The following is a 21,187-nucleotide window of genomic DNA, read 5'->3' as shown; positions in this document are numbered from 1 at the left end:
TAATGATAAATATAGAGAAGTGAGTATGTGAATGCTAAAATAACTAAGGGACTATTTCCTTGATATTGTCAATCCAAACCTTTCTTTGAACTGAAAGTTAAAAGAATAAATAATTTTTCTGTTAAAACAGTTAAAATACATAGATTTAACCCTGTTTTAAAATATTTTAAAATAATCTAATGAATTCACAATAATTAAAATGCAAATTACATACTTATCTATTTGGTTCCATAAGTTCCCTCATGATATAACATATGCTAACAGCAAACCATATTTATTTAAATATTTAAAGATAGAATTTTATTTAATGATATTAAAAGCATATGAAAAACTGCAATAGGAATGCACAGGAAATTTAACTTTAAAAAACCTAAAATTAGGCTTGACAATGACTTAAGTATAATCAATGGAATTGCTTATATACTTCACTGAATGACCAACTTTGACAAAACTACATATATTAATTGATTAAAGGAATAAGCATTTATTAATTGCTTACTCTATCATATTAGGCAGTAAGTAAAATAAAAATAAAAGTCATTGAGACTTTGAGAGGGTTACAAAGACATTATAATATTTGTCATTGAGAAGCTTACAACCTTATTTAGTCATCTCCTTTGTGATGGACTTTAGTCATATATTGGATAAAGTTCTTTGAGAAAGACTAAATTTTTCTGTCTCTGATTCCTATAACATCATTTCAACTTTTAAATGGTGATGTAATATTGGCCAGAATTTTGTGCAGAAGAAAATAAGTAATTAGTGATTGCTAAGCATAGAGAAAATGTCAAGTACTATTTAAATTCCAAATGATACCCTCTCATGCAGTGGGATCATAAACATAATCTACTTGGCTGTAACAGGGCCACATAAATAGTTTTGCATTATCTTTCTATGTAGTGAATAACTTAGTGAAATAATGAGTAGTTGACTATCAAATTAGGCAGACTTACTCATACAAATGTGATTTTAAAACTGAAAGTACAAGCAAATATGAATTTGGAATTGTAGCATATGTAAAGTAAAAGGTTTCATGTTTGATAAATTTAATTTTATTCTCTATTCACTAAAACACCAGAGTTATACTCCCTTCTTTTTTCAATATCCTCAGTAATCATCTGGGAAATTAAACAAGAAAAAGAATGACATAATATGAATTTTAAACATTTATCAAATAATAGGTTTCTATACTTATAGTTTTGTTGTTGTTGTTGTTGTTACTGTTAATGTTTTAGGTAGCAACAATTAAAACTTACAGTTCTGTATCACTGCCAAATCATTTAAGGAATAACTACTATGTTCAGGGAAACTGTGATTAGTCCCTGGGGATGGAAAAACAATAAGACATGGTCCTTGAATTCAAAAGTATTATATACTTTGTGAACCTGGCAGCCTCAAAATCAGGAGGATGCAGGGTCATATTTTGCTTCTGACATAGGCTGGTTGTGTGACTCTGGTCAAGTCACTTAATCTCACATTTCTTTAGACAAGTCCCTAAAACCAAAAGTTTTTAAAAAGTTTCTTAATTAATATTTTTTCTCAATAGTAATTAATCCTACCAATAAAACCATAAATCCTAAAATAATGGTTATCAGTTGACTATACTGAATGAAAAGTTTTAGGACTTTGGTCTATGGTAGAAAAACAATGTAGAAACAATAAGGATCAAAACCAGAGGGGGGATTTGTGGAAACTAGTATCAAAGAAAGAAGAGGGTAAAAAAAGCTTTGTCTAGCTATGTGCAAACATTATAATAATTTTATTTTAATTTCATCAAATTGGCTGATCACATAAGCTTGAAGGGATAAATAACATACAACAAAATGGAGGCAGGAACCCAAAAGATCATAAAAATCTGGAATATTTTTTCTAATCTAATAAGAAGAAATTTAGGAGGTATAAATATTAAAATTAACAGTACAAATTTGGGGAGGGGAAGAATATGAAGATGATGGCCAGAGATAATGGCAGGTGGCAAAATGATGTGAGGGTCCTTCTATAGTTTGCCCTGCTCAGTCTACATCTAAAATAGTTTCTCTAAATTGGTGCGCTCTATATAAAAAAGAATATTGATAGTGGAAAACAACCAGAGGAGGAAAATCAAGGTGGTGAAGAGCATTGAATCAAGGTCACATGAAGATTAGTTAAGGAAATTGTCATATTTTGCTTTAAAAGAGATTTTTCCAGAGGGTCAGAGATCAGGAGTCATGAAAGAGAATTAAAACTTATTTTGTTTATCCTCAGAAGACAAAACCAGGAAACACATACACACACACACACACACACACACACACACACACACACACACACACAAACACACTCACACACATCTCCCCATGCAATGGGCTGCCTTTAAGGATGGTAGGTTTGGTTTCCCTGCCTTAGAGGTCTTCATGCAACAACCAAATTTTCACTTTTGGATCTTATAAGAAAGGGTGAATTAGATGGAAACAAAAGAGAATGGAAAGAAGACAAATTTTAAAATGGTCTCTAGTCCAATCAACGGATATGACAATAATGCAATCTAAGAAAACAATAAAGACAGAAAAGATGTCTCTTCAAAGATAAGGTTTAGTGTGTAGATATTTGTGTGACTGATGTAGGAATTTATTTTACTTGATTATGTATATTTAAGGTTTTTTTTTTCTATTTTTCTTTCATTTTTCCCTATAAGGAAGAAGAGTAAAGATAGAGGGAAAATAAATTTTTATAAAAGGAGTTTAAAATATGTTTTAGGATAATATGTGAAGTTCTAAGTATAAAATTCAAGAAAAAAATATCTTTCTAGTTAAGATGCTAAATACACTTATAGAGAAGAATTAAAGGTTTAATTTCCTTGGGAGAGTAAGGTTGCAGATAGTAAACAATATTTATTGTAGTAGATATGAATGAAAGAGGCTTAAAGAAATTGAGTGACACATCCATTGTCACAAGCTAATAAGTGTCAGAAGCTGATTACAAACCCATCCTCTATCATCTATTATAGTTAGTTACTCATGATTAGATGAATATTAATATAAATAGACATTTATGAAAAATAATTCTTGTTACACACTGTATACAAACCTGAACTCCAAGTCAAAAAGTCCTGAACTATAAGCATCTTTCTACTTCAACTGCCTGTGCAATCCTGGACAAATCCCAACTCTCAGTGACCTCCAATAACTCTCAAACACTATTAAGTTGCTGACCTGCCTCACTGTTAGAAGTTCCTCATCACAGGGCCAGTACATCAATCAATTAGGAATTTCCCTAACCAGCATAAATCAGTAACTTTGCTGCAACTTAATAGTCTTTTAGAGTTGCTTGGGACAATGAGAAATTGACAGTCCAAATTTTTGTAAGTTACACAAAAATATACACAGAAGCTATCAATCTATTATTTATCTATATCTATCTATCTATCTATCTATCTATCTATCTATCTATCTATCTATATGTATATATATATACATGTGTGTATATTCACATAGAATTATACATATAGACATATAAGTATGAAATAATATATCAACATGTACTATGTATTGATTTATGCATACATTTGTTATTTGTATATGCATTTCTGAATTGTGCATGTGTATTATATATAATTTTAAAATTAAATGAAATGTAAACTTTGTGAGTAAAACAGAATTATAGAAAACCAAAGCATTTCTTGCCTACAGTAGGCAATATCATTCTACATACAATTTGAAATGAGTACCTAAATAATAAATCATTATTCATTTTCACATATGATATGTACCATGATGTGTATGTCTACAAATCTGTGTGAATGCACACACACACACACACACACACACACACACACACACACACACACACATAAACATACATATGGGATTTTAATAGTAATTTGTTGCCATGGCTGAAGCAATGGCTATGAATTTAGTTTTCTTTATAGAAGCTGGGTATAAAGCTGGCCTTATGTTAGCTGTCACAATCAAATGTCTGTATGATGATAAAATGCATGTTTTTAATTACGAAAATAGTATGCTTATTAGCATAGAGCAAAATGCTCCACTGTAAAAGCTCTTTGAACTATCCAAACTGATCTCATGAAAGACTGGGGAAATAGGCTTTGGTCACCCTGAAGCAAGAACAGAAAACAAACATCATTATTCTGATTGATAAATTTTTTGAATTGAGTGATTTTAGTAAACCACTTATTAATTTCATCAAGGTAAAATTGTAATAAAACCCTCAAATCAAGAGCAGGGGACATTAGAGAATGCCAGCTTTAAGGGTGATGTATTTAACATGAGCCATTAAACAATTACTTCATAGTGGAAGTGCTCAATATCCTGGCACATTGTCTGTGAAAGGGCATCTTTGATTGCTTCTAATTATGATTCAAATTTCATTCTGTTCAAATCCCTTTACAAACAGAAAAAAAAAAAATCCATGATTGTATTCTATACGTATTTTAAAAGGATGAATTTATATACATATATATATATATATATGTATGTATATATATATATATATATATATAATATTATATATTATATATGGCCATCTCCAAATCATGTAAAACATATTGCATCTTTTCACGGTTCATATTTCACAATATATTTTACATTGTTTTCTTTTATAACTCTTCTGATTTTTTTACCAAATTCTAACTTTAAAGGAATCCTTTTCTTCTTCTCTTTCCTTTTAGTCCATTCTGCTTTTTAAGGAGTTTTTTTTTTTTCCTTCAGTGAATTTCTGTTCCTCTTTTAGCATTAAGGCAATTGTGTTTTTTATTGTAATTTTTGTGTTCTTCTTTTGCCAAGCTGCTCGTTTTCTTTTTTAATTTTCTTGCATAATCCATACATAATACCCTAATGAATATTGATGAAAAAAATCTCTTTTTTTATAAAATTTTGACAGTATATATGCATGAGTAATTTTTTTATAACATTATCCCTTGTATTCATTTTTCCAAATTATCCCCTCCCTCCCTCTACTACCTCCCCTTGATGACAGGCAATCCCATACATTTTACATATGTTACAGTATAACCTAGATACAACATATGTGTGTAAATCCAATTTTCTTGTTGCACGTTAAGTATTAGATTCCGAAGGTATAAGTAACTTGGGTAAATAGATAGTAGTGCTAACAATTTACACTCACTTCCCAGTGTTCCTTCTCTGGGTGTAGTTGTTTCTGTCCATCATTGATCAACTGGAAGTGAGTTGGATCTTCTTTATGTTGAAGATTTCCACTTCCATCAGAATACCTCTTCATACAGCATTGAAGTGTACAGTGATCTTCTGGTTCTATTCATTTCACTCAGCATCAGTTGATGTAAGTCTCTCCAAGCCTCTCTGTATTCCTCCTGCTGGTCATTTCTTACAGAGCAATAATATTCCATAACCTTCATTTACCATAATTTACCCAACCATTCTCCAACTGATGGACATCCATTCATCTTCCAGTTTCTAGCCACTATGAAAAGAGCTGCCACAAACATTTTGACATTGCCATGAATTCTTGTTGGATTTGTACTCTATTAGCATTTTTCTTTGATGTTTTGTTTACAGCTGTTATGTTATTGATTTCTTTGAATCTGTTTCTTAGCCTTTCTTATTACTATATTAACTTTTTTATGGGCAAGTTATTATTCACTCATTTTTTCAGTATAATGTTTTGATTTTGAACTTTATGTTACAATTGGTCTCTGATCATGTTGGAATAGAGAGGCACTTTCCTAAATTTCAAGCATTTGAAGCATTTCTATATTCATAATTGATTATGGGGGTCTACATATTTTTAGTGCTTCAAAAGTGGTATGATCTGTGTCAAGATGAGAGCACTACTCTCCTAGTCTACACTCTGATCTTTAAGTAGGGATGGTTATTTTCAGACTCCAAATGGTAGTGCTTCTCTTTGCTGAGACTGTTGTGACCCAGGATTCTTGAATCTCAAGACAAGAAAATTGTGATCACATAAAAGAAATCTAGCTAAGAATTTGTTATATCAGATTAACTTATTTTGCTTTTAGAATATAGTTTTTATAGTGGTAGATAATTCCACTGATTTTGTCAAAGTTTATCAAAATATTTCATGCTATTCTTGAGGACAAGGTATAAGTAGAGATAATAATATAATTATGTCAAAAATTTAGGGGATTTCAGTTTGCTGAAATATTTTGTCCTAAAGATTAGTCATTAATTTTTCAACACCAACTTAAAAGATTTTCTTCAGTAGATTACCCAATTAATGTGTTTGACTCAGTGAAAATTTATATCAATGTTTTTAATAAAGGCAGAGATTGAGTGCTTATTAAATTTGCAATTGACAAAACATTAAAAGTGATGGTAAACTCACTGGCTAGCAAATTCAGGCTCTAAAAAAGATCTTGAGAGGCTGGAGCACTGAATTAAATCTAAGAAGATAAAGGTTTAAAAAGGCCAAGTTTTCCCATTGAGTCCAGGGTCATATCCAGTCTTTCTGATCTATATCTTGCCACTGAACCCAAAGGGCTCTGGAGAGGAAAGTAAAACAGGTAATCTTACACAACCCTCTCTCACTTAAATCCAGTTCTCTTGCATGTCATGACAACACATCCTTGATATCATGGTTCTTTTCAAGAAGGAAGGACAAACAACATTTTAGGCTGTCTCTTGTATATTCCTTCTGTTTTCTGGCCTTGTAAAACCACACCTAGAGCATTTTATTGTGACACCATAGATTTAAATTTGTCTGGAAAAGTTTTTTGTTTTTTGTTTTTTTTTTTTTCAGACTGGGTGTGATATTTTAAGAAAGACACCGATAAGTTAACATGTTTTCAGATAAAAGGGAAACAGAGTAGCAAAAAGACCAAAGGATCATGTCATATGAGATGTAGTTGAAAGAATTAACAATATTAATCTGCAGGAGGAAGTTCAGAGGAATGATCATAACTATACTTGCAGGTATGTAACATTATTCTTCTTGTCCCCAAAGGAAAGAACAATAAGTAATGACCGGAAGTTGTGAAGAAATAAATTTAGAATTCTGGCAAGGAAAATATTAATTTTAAATCCAATTCCAAAGAATTTTTTTCTTATTCAGTTATCCACTATAGTGAACTCTTCATGGCTACATATGAGTTTTCTTGGCAAAGATTACTAATTTCTACTCAATAAGGAAATTGAGGAAACAAAGTTTACCAAGTTAAAGCTAGTAAGTTTCTGAGATCAAAGTTGAACTCATAAAAATAAGTCCTCCAGACTCTAATTCTGGTACTCATCTATTCTGCTACCTAGCTACACTGTCTCCCCCACACAAAATAGAACTACTCCAAAATAGGATAGGCTGATTATAGAAGTCTGTACTAGAATGTTTTAAGAAAAGGCTAGATTTCCATTTGGCAAAGATATTATAAAGGAAATTCTTGTCTATGTATGGGTTCTACTAGATAACCTTTTTCCCCTTACAATTTGGAGATTTAAAGATTGTTGTTCTGTAATAAGGATTCCTTGTTGTGAAAGACCATAAAAGAATAGTGATATTGTGATTATCTTGAAATATTATATCACATATAAAACACAAGTTTTGGCAATTCCAATCAAACTGGGGAGGCTTCAACTGGGAACATAGTGATAAACTATATTTTAAATATCGCTTCAGAAAACCAATGTGGGAAGACTTAAAACCAAAGTTTTAGTCATTTGGTAACTTTTTAAAAACATATCAATTACCCAACCATCTACTCAAGTTTGTAATAAGATGCATTGTAAAATGTTTTAATGGAGCTTGTACCCATATTAATGAAATTGTTAGTCTTTTGCAATATTCAAAGATTTCATATTGCCAATAGGAAAGGTTTACTTCAAGAAAGCAAATGAATTCTAATAGACCTTTGGATTCACATTCAAAGAAAGAACTATAGATCAAAGCTGTCTATTTTCATCTTTTCCATGTTGTTTTGTTTTGTTTTCTTTCTCATAATTTTTCACTTTTGTTCTGATTTTTATTTCCCAACATAACTCATATGGAAATATATTAAAAATGATTGTACATTTATAACCTGTATAAGATTGCTAGCTGGTGAGAGGGTGAGAGGAAGAAAAAAATTCAAAATCTTACAGAAATAACGTTGAAAACCATCTTTATAAATAATTAGAAAAACATACTTTTAATTTAAAAAAATGTTTTTGACTCTGACAATTAAAATTTCATTGACGTCTTTCTTCATGTCCATATCCCCACTGCTTAAAACAGTGCCTTATACTAGAAAGGAGAGGAAATGTGATATAGAGAAGAGGTCTAAAACTTTCATCTCAAAGAACACTTGTAGATCATAATACTCTTGAGTATGATCCAAATTAAAATAAAATATATTATAAATTTTTAAATTTAAATGTACTATTTTAAAATAAATATAAATTCAATAAAATGTTACATTTTAAATTTAAGCTAATGTGTTACAATCACAAGAATTAACTACCCAGAGCGATTTAGCATCACCTTTCAGAGGAGGAGATGGAGCTCCAGTGAAGTAAGAGGCTTTCAATCATTCCTATTGAAAAAAAAAACAGAACTAAAAAGAAAATTTCATCTACAAACACAGGACTAAAAAAAAAAGGTAAACATGGAAATTTATTTATACACACACACACACACACACACACACACACACACACATACACATGACTAAAGAGGGGGAAATTCATGATCATTGTCTGAAACTTGATGTCATCAATCTTGGCCCTAAAAGAGAATCCATTCAGTTGGTTATAGAACTTTATTTAATCCTAGAAAGAAGTAGGAGGAGAAAGAAGATAAGAAAAGGGAGTGACAAAAATAGAAAGAAGGGCAGAAACAATAGGGGGGGGAAAGGTAAATGACAGGGAAAAGAGTTGGTAGAAGATAAGGTAGTGGATGGAGTAGATTAAAAAAAAAACACTACTAAGAGAAGGGGAAGTGAAAGATGATAAGATAGTAGGTGGTTTAGTAAAAAAAAATACAAGGCAAAAGGACAGGGTAGAAAGAGAAAACAAAATTATATACAGAGGTGAAAATAGGATGGAGGAAAATACAAAACTGGTAGTCACAACTTTGAATGTGAATGGGCACAACTCTCCCATAAAATGGAAACAAATAGCAGAGTGGATTAAAAAATAGCATCCTATAATATAGTATTTTCTGGAAACACATTTGACACAGAGAAACACATACATAATAAAAGTAAAAGACTAGAACAGATGGTATTTTGCTTCAGCTGAAATTAAAAACAAAACACAAAAAACAAAACAGGGGTAGCAATTCTGATCTCAGATAAAGCAAAAAGTAAAATTAGATCTTATTAAAATGAATAAGAAGGGAAAGTACATCTTGATAAAGTGTGCAATAAATAATAAGAAGGAAGTAACAATTCTAAATGTGTATGTACCAAGTGGTAGAGCAGAAAATGAGAATATTTTAAGCCAGATACAGGAAGGAATAGACAGCAAAACTATTGTACTGGGGGACTTCAAACTTCACCTCTCAGAATCACAAAAATCTTACCATAACATAAACAGGAAAGAAAATAGGGATATTAATAAGATCCTGCAAAACCTATATATGATACATCTCTGGAGAAAATTGAATAGGGACAGGAAGGAATACACCTTTTTCTTGGCAGTACATAGCACCTGCACAAAATATGTCATGTATTGGGGCAGAAAAAGCTCACAATCAAATGCAAAAAGGCAGGAATAGTAAATGCCTCCTTTTCAGACAACAATGCAATAAAATTATATTCAAAAAAGGGCCAGGGAAAGATAGATTAAAAACCAATAGAAAATTAAATAATCTAATTCTAAAGAATGAATGAGTCAAACAATAAATCACAGAAACAATCCATAATCATCCATGAAATGACAATAATGAGACAAAATATCACAACCTATGATATGTAGTCAAATCAGTTCTTAGGGGAAATTGTATATCTCTGTATAGCTACATAAATAAAGTAGAGAAAGAGGAGATCAATCAATTAGTCATACAACTAAAAAGCTAGAAAAAAGAATAAATTAACTACCCAATTAAATACCAAGTTAAAAATTTTGAAACTCAAAACAGAGGTTAATTAAAATGAGACTAAGAAAACTATTGAATGAATTTTTAAAAACCACTAATATGTGATTTCATGAAAAAAACTGACAAAATAGATAAACCTTTGGTTATTTGATCAGAAAAAGGAAAGAAAAAAAGTTAAAGGAATAACCTACTTGTGGCTGCTGAGTATTATGGGAACCACCTGCTAGGGGCTGCTGGGGATCTAATTCTGACCAGCAGAATAGATTCCTTCATGTGAAAGGATGATAACAATACAAGGAGACAGAAGCAGTAGGATTCTCTGACCTCCCTTCTCTTCTCTCTTGCCTCAGATTTATTTCATTCCCAATTCACAAGCAACATCTGCTTCAGTAAAAGCTGATTTCCAGTTCCTTCAAGTGTGTGATGATTCACAGCTATGGGGGGTTTTCAGAAAAGAGACCCATCCCTTAATGATATAGTCCCATTTAAACATTTACTGGCTTTCTTGGTTTTGAATTTAAGCATGGTCTTTAACAATTCCCCATTTTTTTTGTTTTATGGGAACATGGCTATTTTTACCCAACAGCATGATCAATAAGTTTATCCAATATTGTGAAGTGGCTGTTATCTGAGTCTGCATGCTGAGGAATGTAAACAGCACTGTCAAATTCTTTTCTATCCTAATTCCTTGGGATTGTTGCAGAGTGAGATGCTATAGCAGCTGTGAAATCTTGTGAGATGTAATTTATTCTAACATCACAGTAATCCATCATGGAGGCAAACTTTCTGACCAATGGAGAAGTAAGATTATAATAATAGAAGGCATTTTTCATAAATCCCTCATCAGTCTCCTGGTTTGGCCCTTTGATGTGTTAGCCCATTTTAATTGCCTTGACTGAAAAAGGCTTGACTGAAAAAGCCTCTTCTACTTCTCCTTCCCCACAGGCTACCAAAGGAACTCTCCTGGGAGGATCCTACTCATGAACAGCTCTTATCACTGCTGTTTCTTTGTTTCATGTGTTTCCTGAGTCCCACTTTGGGTGCCACTTGTTATGGGAACAATCTACTAGTGGCTGCTGTGGATTTAATTCTGACCAGATTATTTTATTCCAAATTCACAATCCCCTTTCCATCTCTAGTTTCTTTTTTATATTATAACAGTATTATATATTTTATATATATTACATATTTTATATTATAGCAGTAAAATCAGATATACATGTATTCTCAATTTATATCCATAAGAGAAATATAGTTCTCAAGAATTGTTTTTTTGTTTGTTTGTTTGTTTGTTTTTTGTTTTTTTTTGTTTGTTTGTTTTTAACTTTTTTATGCTTCGCTTGAGTTCTATATTTCAAGGTCAGATTTTTTTGTTTATTTGTTTAGCTGTGGTCTTTTTTATCAAAAATAGATGGAATTCACTAGTTGCATTGCATGTCCATTTTCTTCCTTGAAAGAAAATGTTCAGTTTAGCAGGGTACTTTATTTTTGGCTGCATTCCAAGTTTCTTTGCCTTTTGGAAGGTCCTGAGATTCTTTAAAGTGGGAGCTGCTAGGTCTTGAGTAATCCTCATTGTGGCTCCTTGGTAATTAAATTGTTTCTTTCTGGCTGCTTGTAATAGGAGAGAGAATAAGGAAAAAGGGAGCTTTCCTTAAAATAAAAAGCAGTATCTATCTAAAACCTACAGCAAACATTATATGTAACAGAGAGAAGTTAGACACATTTTGTATAAAATCAGGATGAAATGATGATGCCTATTATCACAACTATTATTCAACATTATACTAGAAATATTGACTTTAGCAATAAGAAAAGAAAAAGAAATTAAAGGAATTAGAATAGGCAATGAGGAAATAAAACTATCATTCTTTGCAGATGATATGATGATATATTAGAAAATCCTAGAAAATCATCTAAAAATTTATTTGAAACAATTTACAGCCTTAGCAATGTTGTAGGATATAAAATAAACCCACAAAAGTCAAGAGCATTTCTATATATTACTGACAAAGCCCATCAGCAAGAGATAAAGAAATTCCATTTAAAATTAATGTAGATAAAATAAAATACTTGGGGGTCTACCTGCCAAGACAAATCCAATAGCTATATGAACACAATTATAAAACATCTCACACAAATAAAAGCAGATCTAACCAATTGGGAAAATATCAGTTGTTCATGGCGAGGTGGGCTAATAAAATAAAAATGACAATTCTGCCTAAATTGGTCTACTTGTTCAATTCCATACCAATCAATCTGCCAAAACATTATTTTATAGAACTAGAAAAAATAGCAAAATTCATCTGAAAGAACAAAAGGTCAAGAATATCAAAGAAATTAATGCCAAAAAAATACAACTGATTGTGGCTTATCAGTACCAAACCTAAAATTATATTGTAAAGCAATGGTCATTAAACTCCTTTGGTACTGACTAAGAAATAGGGAGTTGGATCAGTGCAATAGATTGGATTCACATGATACAATAATCAAGGTCCATACCAATCTAGTATTTCATAAATACCCAAACTTTAGCTTCTGGAATAGGAACTCACTATTTGACAAAAATTGCTGGGAAAACTGGAAAATAATGGCATTAAATAGATGTAGACCTATATCTCACACTTCATACCAAAATAAGTTTTACTTGTATATATTATTTGCACGTTAAGGATGATTCCATAAACAAATGAGGAAACAAGGGATAATTTACCCATTAGATCTTTGGAGAAAATAGGGATTTATGTCCAAAGACTATTCAGAGAACATTATGAAAGGCAAAATGGACAACGTTAATTACATTAAATTAGAAACTTTTACACAAACAAAACCAACAGAAACGATATTAAAATGCTAGTTCAAAAAGGGAAAAAAATCTTTACAGTCAGTATTTCTGATAAAAGTTTCATTTCTGAAATATATAAAGAACTGTGTCAAATTTATAAGAATACAACTCATTCCCCAATTGCAAAGTGGGCAAAGGCTATGAACAGAAAATTAACTGATGACAAAGCCATTTATATTTACATCAAAAATGCTCTAAATGACTACTGATTAGAAAAATGCAAATTAAAACAATTCTGAGATACCACCTCACACCTCCCAGATTGGCTAAGATGACAGGAAAAGATAATGATAAATGTTAAAGGGAATGTGAGAAAACTGCAATACTTTTGCATTGTTGGTGGAGTTCTGAAATGATCTGTTTTAAAGAACTATCTGGAACTATGCCCAAAGGGATATAAAATTATGCAAATGCTTTGACCCAGCTCAGTAATTACTGGGTTTGTATCTCAAGAAAATCCTAAAGGAGGGAAAAGGACTCACATATGCAAAAATGTTTCTTGCAGCTCTATTTGTGTATGCCCATCAATTTGGCCTGAAGATAATGGAATATTATTATTCTATAAAAATGAACAAGCTAATTATAGAAAAGCCTGGAAAGATTTACATGAATTGATACAGAATGAAACAAACAGAACCAGGAATCCAATTATTAAATAATGATCCACTATGAATGGTTTGATTTTTCTCAATAGGTTAAGTGATCCAAAGGAATCCCTGTTATGGGCCAGAACTCTGAAACAGGGATTCTTACAAGGTGTTAAGCCAGTGGAATTGATAAGACACTGGTTATCTAGTTTAGCATGGTGATTAATAGTTCTCTAAGTTCAATATGATTGATTTAATCTTACAACAAATAATGATTTCCTAGTGATATAATTATTGGTTTATACTCAGTGTAGAATATATAAGCTAGAACTCAGAGCCAGAGTCAGAGCCAGAGAAGACAAGCAGACTGGAGATGGGAGCTCAAGCTCTTGGAGCCAAGGAGAGACAGAGACAGACTCAGAAGGGCTCAGAGAGAGACTCAGAAGGGCCAGACACAGAATCAGAAGGGACTCAGACTCAAAGCCAGAGCAGGCAAGAGACTGGAGGCAGGAGCTCAAGCTCTAGGAGCCAAGGAGAGACAGATTCATTCATCCCATCTCACACCACCTTGGTGGCAGTGCTCTCCTCCTTAGCTTCTCCACTGAAACCAAGACTCTGAAAGGCCTCTAAGAAAGCTACCCTGGACTCCAGGCAAGGAAACTAAATTGTAAAGGAGAAAATAAAGACTTTGGACTTAACAACCTGGCTATTCTTGTGGTGATTACTGAACTCAAAGGAAGGTAGCTCCAAGATGTCCGAAAACCCACCACTACAAATCCCAATATACTTTGTATAGAAAATGCCATCTGCACCCAGAAAAAAGAACTAAGGAAATTAAATGTAAATCAACATATGCTATCTTCACTTACTCTTTTCTGTTGTTTTATCTCTCCCACGTTTTTTTTTTCTCTTTTACTCTGATTTTTTTCTCTCCTAGTATGGTTCATAAAATAATATGTATTTAAAATAAATAAACTTACTTCAATAAAAAATAAAAGTAAGTCAATATGTGGCTTTCTGGAATCTTTATTTAAGATTTAATGACCCTATTTCTATTTAAGTTTGACAACAATGATAGAAAGCATGATATCATACATTAAGGTTACTATATTCAAACCTTGCCCTCTATAAATTGTAGACAAGTAATTTGGCTCCCTAAATCTCTTATCAGTTTTCTAATCTATAAAATAGACCTTTATGACAGATTACTTCTCAGATCTCTTTAATCTCTAATAGTTTCTTGATTCTAGGAACTTAGTATGTGTTTATTGAATTATTTGAATTATATATTTGCCAAATTATCTAAATAAGTTGTCCTAAAGTACTTGAAGTCATTTACAATAAAAGCCTAATTGCTTACAAAGGACCTATAGAGACTCACGCAATGGTGGGTAAGATTGCTACAAATCAGAGCACTACTGCTTACATCACATTAGTGAAGAGTATGCTAAATAAACCCACTTTCTTGTCCCATTTTTCCTTGAAGGGGCTTCAACTTTGCTGCAGTGAAAAGGAAATAAAACAAAGTTAAATGTGCTGACATTAATTGACATCCTTTATAACTTCACTAGGAAATGCTAACTTTATTCTCTTCCATTGCAGACAAACAAATCACCAGGGTTTCACAAGACAAAAGCCTGGAATGTTAAAGGGTTTTTAAATGGAATGATGGCATGGTAAATGAGGATTAAAAATATGTAATACAGTTTATCCCAAAAAGTCTTAATGCAGTTTTAAATTATAGCTTATATAGGACTTTTAGAACATTTTATATAACCTAAAGAATAAGATTCAGACAACTTTTTCTCTACATCTTCATGTATATCATCTCTGGATTTGGTAAATGTAGAATAGATTGGTTTAAAGTTTCTCTTTTTATCCTCCCCAAGCTATTTGATTGTGACACTTTTCTATAAGGTTGACTTGAAGATATTATACAAGTATTCCATTTTCTAACCTTTCCTTGATGTAAACAGAATGATTCTATAGTGGAAGCAATAGAAAGAAGTGCGGTATGGTGCAGAGATCAAGGAAACCAGCCACAAAGATCTTTCCTCTTCAGAAACGGGGATGGAGCCTCAATTTATTACTTGTATCACAATTTTTTCTTCAGAATCATGATAGGGCAGAAACAGATGACCTCAAAATCTCTTATCTTTTTCAATCTTATATCTGTGATACTATGCCAGAGTTCCAAGTCTCCCTGCCAGTAAACATTTATATCATAATATGCATTTTCGGTGGTATCACGGTTCATCTATTTCATCCACATATGGTTGTCACTTTATAATCATGCTAATAGGAGTGGCTAAAACAGTAGTACTTCATTATTTGCATAGTGATCTCTCTGTCTCTGTCTCTATGTCTCTGTCTCTTTCTCTCTCTCTTCCTCCATCCCTCCATTCATCCCTCTCTCTTTTCTCATCTTAAAGAAGAAAGGCCTCTCTCTCCTTTCCTTTTCGGTGCTGCGGCTGCAGCCATGAGTATTCTCAGGCTTCAGAAGAGGCTTGCCTCTAGTGTCCTCCGATGTGGAAAAAAGAAAGTGTGGCTTGACCCCAATGAGACCAATGAAATTGCCAACGCCAATTCTCGTCAGCGTCAGCACATCAGGAAGCTCATTAAAGATGGGCTGATCATCTGGAAGCTTGTTACTGTGCATTCTCGGGCCAGATGTCGGAAAAATACTCTAGCTTGACGGAAGGGCAGGCACATGGGCATTGATAAGAGAAAGGGTACTGCCAATGCTCTTATGCCTGAGAAAGTGACCTGGATGAGGCGAATGAGGATTCTGCGCCAGCTGCTCCGAAGATACCGTGAATCCAAAAAGATTGACCGCCATATGTACCACAGCTTGTACTTGAAGGTAAAGGGCAATGTGTCCAAGAATAAACGGATCCTCATGGAGCAGATTCATAAACTGAAGGCAGACAAGGCCCGCAAGAAGCTTTTGGCTGACCAGGCTGAAGCTTGCCGATCCAAGTCTAAGGAAGCCCGAAAGCGTCAGGAAGAGCATCTACAGGCTAAGAAAGAGAAGATCATCAAGACTTTGTCCAAGGAGGAGGAGACTAAGAAGTGATTCTCCCCTATCTCCTCTGTACATAGTACCCTTCTATTTGGCTCATGCAATAAAATTTAACAAGACTGTCAAAAAAAAAAAAAAAAGAAGAAGAAGAAGAAAGGCCACACTATATTGTCAAAAAATAACCAAAAACAAAAACTACTTTTAAAAAAAGACATTATGTAAAATACTTTATTGAGGACATATCTGACATAGGTGAAAATATATGGACAGTCCAGGGATAACAAAAGTCATTAAGAAATATTTAAAGGCTTGAGGAAGGCATTCTACTGATCAAATGTATGTCATATACAGGATTTATAGAAGGAAATGGACAAAAATGACAAATGAATAGAAGACAAGGAAAGGATCTGATGTCAGCTAGTAAGGGATATACCCATGATGATGAATTATTGAAACATTAAAGCATTTATGATGACAATTATATAATTATATCATGTAAGACTTTGTTTATTAGCTTGAAGTTTATAAGTTTGCATATTCATGTTTTAAATTTGAATTTTTGTTTTATTTTTTAGGATAGCTATTTTTTAGAATGGAACATTTTACAAAACCTGATTATACCAGGGTGCTTGCTTATGACTTCAGGATTTTTGGTTTTTGTTTTTGCTTTTGAGTGCTATAGAAATGTGTGAGAGGGGAATGTAAATTCTATTTTACTGTTTCCTGCTGGGGATACTAAAATGTTATTTGGATTTCTATATAACTCAGTTTCTCCAAGAAATAAATGAATCCATATATGATAGCCATGTGGCCTTTAAGATAGTATGCTGCACTTGTCATCAGAAAAACCTGAATTCAAATCTTGCCTCATGTGCTTACTAGTAATGGGGTCCTAAGCTCAATCTCTCTCTCACTCAATTCCTTTATATGCAAAATGTGCCTAATTGTAAGACCTACTTCATAGGTTTCTATGAAGATTAAATGAAAACTATGTCAAAGGCCTTATAAACCTTAGGTACTATATGAATACTAGTAATTAATATTGTACCTATTAGTTCTACTTTGCCATCAGATCATCTATAAGCATCTCATAATACTTAACAGTAGTTAAAGCTCCAAGTCTTGATTTTTAAACTTAACTTTAAAAGCTGCAAGGATTTATAAAAGGTAAAATATAAACAATATTTTATTTAATACTATGGAAGCAACACTCATTGGTAGAAAGGCAATCTTACAGTCTGGAAGATTTGATTCTTGCACTGGCTGTGATACATACTTACTCTGTTGCCATGGGCCAATCATTTAACTTTCAGTGCACTCCAAGTAACTTTCTAAGATATTAAGTTGAAGAATAACATTTTCTCATCTCCTCATCATAGAGAGAATTTTCTCACTGAAAGTTTCTTGGTGCATTGGAGAAAAAATCATGTCTCTTGTAAAGAAAGAGAGAAAAGAGAGAGGGAGAGAAAGAAAGGAAAGAAAGAAAGAAAGGAAAGAAAGAAAGAAAGGAAAGAAAGAAAGAAAGAAAGAAAGAAAGAAAGAAAGAAAGAAAGAAAGAAAGAAAGAAAGAAAGAAAGAAAGAAAGAAAGAAAGAAAGAAAGAAAGAAAGAAAGAAAGAAAGAAAGAAAGAAAGAAAGGAAGGAAGGAAGGAAGGAAGGAAGGAAGGAAGGAAGGAAGGCAGAGAAAGGAAGGAAGGAAGGAAGGAAGGAAGGAAGGAAGGAAGGAAGGAAGGAAGGAAGGAAGGAAGGAAGGAAGGAAGATGAAGAGGAGAAAGAGAAAAGGAAAGAGAGACAGAGACAGGCAGGTGGAAGTAAGGCTAGGGGAGGGAAAATTAACCTCTTTATTTTGTGCCTCATAGAAAATGTTATGTGGAGTATTAATTGTGCATGTATTTATGTGTGTTATTTCATACTTACTGGTTCAATTCAACTCCCATTTAATAAAACCTGCCCTGTGCCCTGAACTGTATTGGTTCTACAGGACAGCATGATGAAAAATAACATTGTAAAGGGAGCATACAATCTAACTGGACAAGAAAGTGGCAGAGAACAAGTGACACTTTTATTTTCACAAATCAGAACAGTAACCCATAAAATGTGAAAGGGACAAAGGAGTGATTCAAACAAAAAGATCAATGAAAACTTAAGGGAGAACGACCCTTTACCTGGTTCTTGCATGATTGTGAGGAGACAGACCATAGAAGTCTTCACTGAGACATGGCACCTGAGATGAGCTTTGAAGAACGGAAGTGTTCACTGGTAAGGATGAGAAAGGAGAATCATCCTGGCACAAAGGTAAGAAAGAACAGAATGAAATAAAAGAATAGCTATTATTCCAGTTTGGTTCAAAAAGAAAGTCCAAAAAGAAGATAATAAGAATCAGTCCTTTTATATGGTTCTGGAATTCACCAGTACCAGCCATCTGTTCTGTAATTTCTAGGTTTAGAAAGTTGTCTGTAGCACTGAAATGACAGTCAGAGCACCTTAAACTTTTCCTACTCATGATCTCTTTCTGCCCAGGAAATTTTATGTGACTCTTGGCATATAGCTATATAAAATAGTTACACAAATTAAAAATTTACTGATAATAAATCATCATTTTGTAAGCCCTCACATTCAGTTGTGAGAACCCATATGAAGTTGTGACTCACAATTTAAGAAACTGGGCAATAAGTGATTTTCCCAGGGTCACATAAGTAGTATGAGATACTATATTTGTGTGAAATAATATGTTTGAGATATTATATTTGAAACCAGCTTTTTTTTCTGATTCTTAGTCTATATCAATTATTTGACACTGCCTTTCAATATGCAATAAAAATATACACTGAGATTTGAGTCCAGATTATAAAATGAACTTGAGATAACAAATTGAATAATTTATATTTTATCCTTATAGTAGAGGAAATAATAGGGAGCTATTGATAATTTTTAAACAAATGACTGACTTAAATTAAACTTAAGTTTAAGAAGATTATTTTGGCAGCTGTGCTAAGAAAGGTTAGAGAAAAGAGGAACTAGAAGCAGGGAGTTCAGTTAGAAAGCTATCAAAATTATCCAGGCTAGAGGAAGTAAAGGCTTTATATATTATGGTATTTTTCATTTTAATGAAATCATCTAGTATTTATAAAATTGAATCTATTTTTGAAGAGCATAAGGGCCTATTTGCTATTTCCCAAATATGAAGTGTTCATTAAGTCCCAGACCAGACTAGGCAAAAAGGGAGCTATGTTTAGAAAAATGTCTCCCACAGTACTGACTCCTACATTGTGAGACCATGTGTTTATGTTATTGCACAAGAGATAGAAATGACTGGTTAAGGGACAGTGAGAAATAAGAAAATGAAAGAACAATTTGAAACCTGCTTCAAAATATAGTTTTCTGAGTTGCCCTGTGTAGGTACAACACTTTTTTTTAATACAAAACATATTTCCAATATTCGTTGTATTTCAGACATAAAAGCAAGAAAAATAAAGTAAAGGATTATACATCAATTTCAGAGTTTATCAGTTCTCTGGAGGTAAATACAATTTTTTCATCATAACAACTTTGGAAAAGATTGGGAACATCTTATTGATCAGAGTAGCCCAAGTCTTTCATAGATGATCCTTACATCACATTAATTAATTGTTCATAATATACTTTTGATTAAATCATATATCATAATCAACTTATCACTTCAGTGAAAGCATTTAGTGATAGCAAAGAAAAGTCTTCACACTTCAATTTATAGAAATGGCAAAAGTTGGAAAGAAAAGAACAGAAGAAACCAAATTATAAAGTAGAAAAGCTGCAATTTGCCCATATGCCTCTGTAATCATTATGCTTTAAGTTGTTATGCTTTAAAATAAAATAAAAAAGCTGTCTTAAAATATAATCAGAAATATGAAGAAATAAAGAAATGTAATCAGTAGTGACATAAATTCAAAAACATTACTATCAATAAGAGAAATGCAGAATGATCATATATAGGTTTAATAACATATTGGTATAGGTTTAAACTTTTAAAAGTCCATAGAGACTTGGATGGCTTAACAAAGAAAACTATAAAAACCCCTCACACATGAAGATGCATAATCATCATCCAAATAGCATGTAGGATTCTGCTTTGGACTTCTGCATTCTATTGGAATGGGAGTAAAGGTGGAATAAAAGAAAATCAATTTCTTATAAAATTAGAAGGTTTTCCTAAACACAAGATTCTTTAATTTTATCAGTCATCTGATTGCTTATCAATAAGAAAAAGAACACCAGTTCTGATTGCTTCTCAATAAGAAAAAAAAAAATACCAGTCTTTTAGACAATATTTGTGACACACCTTGGGTATTTGAAACAGCCATGTGATTCTCTTAGTCTCTTACCAATAGTGCTTTGTTGAGTTTTATGTAGTGCATAGCAGCTGGTAATTATCTAATTTAATCCATTCAACTGCTTTCAACTTGCATTATAAACATTATCAGTTCTTCATTTCTTCCTGGTATAGCACTATAGGAACACAAGAAGGTTATTTTAATCACTGTCCCTGAAAGGTATCAGTTCAACTTTTTAAAAAACAAACAAATAAAACCATTCATTTTATTTATTTAATCTAAATCAGGTAGTCTCTAATTAACCTGTCATTAAGGAGAAAAATAAAGAAAAAATGTGCATATAAGAGAAAGAAAAGACCAGAATGTATTTGATTTGGTGATGATTTGAGGGAATAAAAATATTACTCAAAATGGAATTTTCAAAC

At 32.5% G+C, this 21,187-nt stretch overlaps 1 pseudogene; it reads left to right on the top strand.

Annotated features, from left to right (window-relative positions):
• Window positions 1-15,887: 15,887 nt before the first annotated feature.
• On the top strand, window positions 15,888-16,609 carry LOC141564884 (large ribosomal subunit protein eL19-like; annotated as a pseudogene).
• Window positions 16,610-21,187: the final 4,578 nt, after the last annotated feature.

The sequence above is a fragment of the Sminthopsis crassicaudata genome, chromosome 3 (genome assembly GCF_048593235.1).
Source record: "Sminthopsis crassicaudata isolate SCR6 chromosome 3, ASM4859323v1, whole genome shotgun sequence".
Lineage (NCBI taxonomy): Eukaryota > Metazoa > Chordata > Mammalia > Dasyuromorphia > Dasyuridae > Sminthopsis > Sminthopsis crassicaudata.
Note: the sequence above shows the minus strand (reverse complement) of the source record. Positions and strands in the feature narration are given on the sequence as shown.